The sequence below is a fragment of the Micropterus dolomieu genome, linkage group LG02 (genome assembly GCF_021292245.1).
Source record: "Micropterus dolomieu isolate WLL.071019.BEF.003 ecotype Adirondacks linkage group LG02, ASM2129224v1, whole genome shotgun sequence".
Lineage (NCBI taxonomy): Eukaryota > Metazoa > Chordata > Actinopteri > Centrarchiformes > Centrarchidae > Micropterus > Micropterus dolomieu.
This window is the reverse complement of record NC_060151.1, coordinates 7,330,644-7,337,009: the sequence shown is the minus strand read 5'-3', so window position 1 is coordinate 7,337,009 and position 6,366 is coordinate 7,330,644.

Genomic DNA, 6,366 nt, shown 5'->3' with positions numbered 1-6,366 from the left:
TATTTCCAGCCTGGTATCATCAAAAGGCGTATGAATAACTGTTTCTTGAGTCATTTGGCGTGGTATTCCAATGCATTTTTTGCATTTTGCGTGTCATTTCACACTGTTTAGACTGCATTGACTTCTATTGTGCACAAATGGCGTGTCATTGTACGCCTGCTGTCACAGGTAAAATCAGCCTGTGTGTGATATAAATGGCAATGAAAGTTCACTAAGGTGGTGGCAGGGTGGTCGGGTGGATAGTCAGTTGGTCCCAGACCGAGGAGACCGGCATTCGATTCCCGTGTAAAACAAAGATTAGACAACATTAGTTTTTGTTTTTTATTTCCGTTACGTTACGTAAGTTAGTATTCTACATTGTTGCTAACGTTACCTACATTAGCTACTACGTTACGTTACGTAAGTTACCCTGCTACATCGTTGCAAACCTATGTTGCTAACTAAGTAGCTAGCTTGCTAGCATTGACATCCCCCCTCCGATGTACTTTACTGCTAACCTTAACCATCACTAATTAAATATGCATGGCAACCGGTAAACCCTACTGCTGCGCAGGGATAACCTCCTTTGTGTTGCTTGATCAGCGTGAAATGAATGAATTCTATTGCGCATTGAACAGTGTAAATCCTCAAAATAACACATCACACAGCCATTAATTTCTAAACCGCTGGCAACAAAAGTGAGTACACCCCTAAGTGAAAATGTCTAAATTGGGTCCAAAGTGTCAATATTTTGTGTGGCCACCATTATTTTCCAGCACTCCCTTAACCCTGTTGGGTCTCTGTGAGATACTGTAACTTAAAAATCAGAGTAAGGTGGTTGGGATGGGTGGCGAGAAACCAGACTTTCATGCAGGAGATATTTGTTTCCCACGTGAAAGTCAACATTAACGTTACTTAACTTCTGTTACTTAACTTCCATAAGTTAAGTATAGTAAGTTAAGTAACAAACCATGATCTTTTCTAAACCTAAACCTAACCAAGAAGTTTTGCTGCCAAAACCAAATTGCAAAGTTTCACAATGTTACCCATTTATCTCAAATGTCTAACTGGACATCGCATGTTTATTATTGCCTTACACGTCCAAAATGATGCTAAAGGGGTACCCAGTGCGTTAAAAAGTGATGCAAGAGGGTCTAGACCAAGCGTCCATATGTGACGAGTTGGTAGTGAGAATGTGCCAGTTTACTTGTCAGAAGGAGCAGGCTACTACTGTGAAAACAATTCTGTACTGTTTTCTGTGATGGTCAAGGAGCTTTCCTAAAACTGACGCATTCACTTCATTCAGTGGGCATTCAACTGTTAGTAGGCAAGTGCGTCCCACGATGGAAAAATACCCACAATGCACTTGATGCTTACTTTTCTACCTCAAAGCTGTTTTCAGAGCAGCGATGCTCCTATAAGCTGGTTGTAGGGCTGACAATTTACAGACATGAGGAAGCTGAAGCTTATGACATTTTGGATTTGATTATGGCAGATGGGTATCACAAAGTAGTTAAGCGTCGGTATTGGGGCTGATCCTGCCATGTTTTAAAAAACAAATGTCCTGCACGTGTGGAATTTAGAAGACATTGACCAGGCAGGAAGGTTCTAATCTAAAGCTATCGAGTTATGAGGACTGTTGGTCCAGTATTTTGAGAGTTTGAACCATATTAGGGATTGTAAGTCAGGATGGTGGATGGGTTACACTGGAGTGATTTGAAAGCGCAGGGCGTCTCAAACAGATGCTAAAGAGTATCTTGTGGGGCTTTCTCAAAGCCTCAGTAATTGATGCTCTGTGATGAGACCGGGCTGGGAACATCACACAAGAGACCACCAGTGAGAACACCAGTGTTGATATCATTATTTGTTCAAGTGATGAGGGCTTTGCTTTCAGGAGGCCAACTTTTCTGATTCAGTGAAATTATGTTTGACACGGAGTTTCGGTCTGTCATGAGTAGAGTCACATGTGACTTGTTGCTTATGGAACAATAAACATGCAGCAAAATGACAGTTCATTTCTCGCTGTGGTTTTAGGGGCTTTGCCAGTAATGTCAACAAGAAAACATGTTTTATTTTTAAAAACTACCTCTCATGTGAGTAGTGCATAATTCATCTGTCTTAATTGCTTTTTAAGACTTCTACACACAACATGTGTGCATTTTGCGCTCTTTGTCTATATGTCAACATTTCTTCTGTGTCCACTTTCATTCCCACTAATAATTCCAAGAATGTTTTTAATGATGACCATTTCAGCACACCATTAAGGATAACAGCTGGGACCCGGCCTGACTCTGCATCAGACTGTAAACCATCTAATTATAAAGTGCATCCAGAAAAACAGGTTAAAATGCACTGTGTGCTCAGTGACTAGCCAGCTTTGCCAGCAGCAGTTTGGCCAAGTATTTTTCTGTCTCTGAGTAATATTGGGCGCACAATGCATCCAGAAAGTATTCACAGCACTTCACTTTTTTCCACATTTTGTTATGTTGCAGCCTTATTCCAAAATAGGTTGGTTTATGTATATATATAAAATATAATAAGTTATAGAGTGAAATTGAGTTTTGTAACTCCCTTCTGCTACATAGCAGACAATATACATTAATACAGAATCAATTATAAAAAACATGGTAAACAGAAATAAACTATCATCAATGGAGCAGTGCTCAGGATGAATTAGAGTTTAAGAGTCTGATAGCTTGGGGGAAAAAGCTGCTCTACAGTCTGGTGGTGCGGCAGCAGAAACATCTATATCTCTTCCCAGAAGGCAGCACGGTGAACACGCTGTGACTGGGTGTGTACTGTCCTTTAGTATCCTCTGGGCTCTGCTTAGGCACCTCACCTCACCGATATCACTGATGCTCAGGAGATGGGTACCAATGATCTTTTGAGCAGTTTTAATCACCTGCTGCAGAGCCCTCTGGTCCTAGGTTGTGCACATTCCATGCCAGTTAGTGATGTTTCCAGTCAGGATGCTTTCTATTGCTCCTCTGTAAAAGCTGACAAGAACTTGGCGTGGGAATTTGGCCTTCTTAAGCTTCCTCAAGAAATAGTTGTTTTTGAGCTTCCTTCACCAGCGTGGAAATCCTCCTTATATGAAGTCTCATCATTGTTTGAAATCCGGCCGATGATGGTGGTGTCGTCCGCAAACTTCACAACAGAGTTCTCTCCATGACGGGGAATGCAGTGGCGGGTGTACAGCATAAACGGGGTGGGGGGCTGAGCACACAGCCCTGTGGGGTCCAGTGTTGAGCACTAGAGTGGAGAAGATGGATGGTTTGAAAGAGGTGTCAAGGAAGCCATCTACACCAGGGTTGAGAAGCCGCCATTGAACAGGGGAGGGGGTCTACGCCACCACTTATCCCCTACTTACAATGCTGTCCTTTCATCACTTCCCAGGAAACTCAACAAACGTAACCTATTGTCCTCAGGTGAAGATACCAACGATGGTCGTTCAGTCTTGGCCACAGGTAGTCTTAACGACTGTAACGACTGTCGTCACAGCAACAAGGAACACTAACGAACCAGCGGTATCGATGACCCGGGCCAACGACCCCACTGAGGTTAAATAGCTGAGTTTCCCTGCCAGTCAGTCAGAACTGAAGAAGTCCTTTGGATGAGGGACGTAACGTCTTCCAGTATCTTCAACCAAGTCCAGTTGCCCTTGATTTTAACCTTCGTTGGAGAGTGGAGGAGGTGAGTCCGCAAATCTGAACTGACTGGGGTCTGTTTGTGAGGAAGTCCAGTTGCAGAGTGTTGTATTTAAACCCATATAATAATAAAAATATATATAATAATAGATGAAATTCATTATTTTCCTTAAAATTCTACAAACAACACCCCATAATGACAATGTGAAAGAAATACCGTCTTTGCAAATTTATTAAAAATTAAAAACGAAAAAAAGCACATTTACATAAGTATTCACAGCCTTTGCAATGACACTCAAAATTGAGATCAGGTGCATCCTGTTTCCACTGATAATCATTGAGATGTTTCTACAACTTGATTGGTGTCCACCTATTGTAAATTCAGTTGATTGGATATGGTAGAGAGGAGAACCTACCAGAAGAACAACCATCTCTGCAGCACTCCACCAATCAAGACTCTCCCCATAAAATGCACATAACATCCCGCCTGGAGTTTGCCAAAAGGCACCTGAAGGACTCTCAGACCATGAGAAACAAAATTCTCTGGTCTGATGAAACAAAGATTGAACTCTTTGGCCTGAACGGCAAGCATCATGTCTGGAGGAAACCAGGCACCGCTCACCACATGGCGAAACCCATCCCGACAGTGAAGCATGGTGGTGGCAGCATCATGCTGTGGGGATGTTTCTCTGCAGCAGGAACTTGGAGACTAGTCACGATTGAGGGAAAGATGAATGCAGCATAGACATCCTTGATGAAAACCTGCTCCAGAGTGCTCTGGACCTCAGACGAAGGTTCATCTTCCAACAGGACAATGATCCTAAGCACACAGCCAAGATAACAAAGGAGTGGCTATAGGACAACTCTGTGAATGTGGCCCAGCCAGAACCCAGACTTGAACATCTCCGGAGAGATTTGAAAATGGCTCTGCACCGACGCTCCCCAACCAACCTGAGGGAGCTTGAGTGGTCCGGCAAAGAAGAATGGGGGGAAACCGCCCAAAAATAGGTGTGCCAAGCTTGTAGCATCATACTCAAAAAGATTTGAGGATGTAATTGGTGTCAAAGGTGTTTTGAAAAAGTATCGAGCAAAGGCTTTGAATACTTATGTACATGTGCTCTTTTTGTTTTTTTTATTTTTAAATTGTTTGTCGGGGTATTGTTTGTTTGTAGAATTGAGGAAAATAATGAATTTCATCCATTTTGAAATAAGGCTATAACATAACAAAATGTGGAAAAAGTGAAGTGATGTGAATACTTTCCGGATGCACTGTATGCCCACCATTACACAAGATAATTAAAAAAAAGAATTGAGCAAATTGCTGATGGCAAAGCTGTCTAGACAATGTGAGCACGCACATACCATTTTAACCTGCTTTTTCTGAACCCCAAAAGCAAAAGAAGAGTTCACTGTCCTGGTGTCAGTGTGACCCTTACACAAAATTACAGTTGTTTTCTTTTTTCTTTGTTGGTAATCACAGTGGCAAAGAAAATACTATGTAAGGAACATTTCCAGGTGTTTAATATTTAGTTCTTATAGTCTGTCTTCCTGAACATCACTATGACTCACAATAACACACTAGGATGGAAGAAAACTAATTCTCATTTTTTTCTCAGCTGCGGGCACAGTCATCTTCCTAATCATAGACTTGCTCTTTATTTCAATGACAATGACATTTTGGGCTGTGCTGTGGCATCGGTGTTGCCTCAAGAAGCTGCTAATGGCTGCAAGCGTACAAGATCAGAGAGGAGGAAGGATCATGTCATGTCCTCTCATATAAATACAGGAATCTCATGTCATTTCTCTTATCCTTATACATATTCAATTGGATTTTAAATCTACTTCTTCCTTTTTTTTTGCAAAGAATTAGATTAAATCATCTTTAAAACATGGAAAACTGCCTGCTGAACACATTTTGTAGTTGAAAGAAGTGTAGATAAATACTAACAAGACTAGTTACTAGTTGCTAACATCAGCGCGCTAACATGATCACAATGCCAATGCTAACATGCTGATGTTAAAGCTGGTATACAGTACGTTTACCATGTTCACCGTCTTAGCATTTTTAGCATGCTAACATGTGCTTATTAACAGTAAACACAAAGTACAGCTGATGATAAAGATAATGTAGATGTTCTGCAGGTATCTGATCATAAATCAAAGTATCGGACAAATAAAAACATTGACTTAATGATAGCGCTAGATGAAGTTAAAGGATCACTGACATTATTACAGTTCCTCTTGAGGTGAACATGAATGTCCGTACAAAGTTTCATAGCAATCCATGTTACGATATTTCAATCTGGATTTGAAGGTTCAGTGTGTCAGTTTTAGTGGCATCTAGAGGTGAGGGTTGCAAACTGCAACCGACGACTAACTCTAAGCTAAGGTGGCCGACGCACTCTGTCGGATCTTGTGCTAAAAAATACCTGTGGTCCTCCATTTGTCCAAATTTCACTTTTCTTCTTACTTCTAACAAAACAGGCGACTACTACTACTACTACTACTACTCTTTCTTCTAGTGAAGAAACACACTCTGTAGAGCCGTTTGGGCTACTGTAGGAACATGGCGGCGCAACATGGCGACGTCCATTTAAATATACATAGAAACTGTAGAGAGGATTTGATTTACAAAGAAGCTCAAAATGGAACGCATATTGAGTTACCCTTTTTTCCAAAAAAGGACTGATCGTCTGAAAGAAAAAACGGCAGGTGACAATAAATGATCAATGCTTGTGTG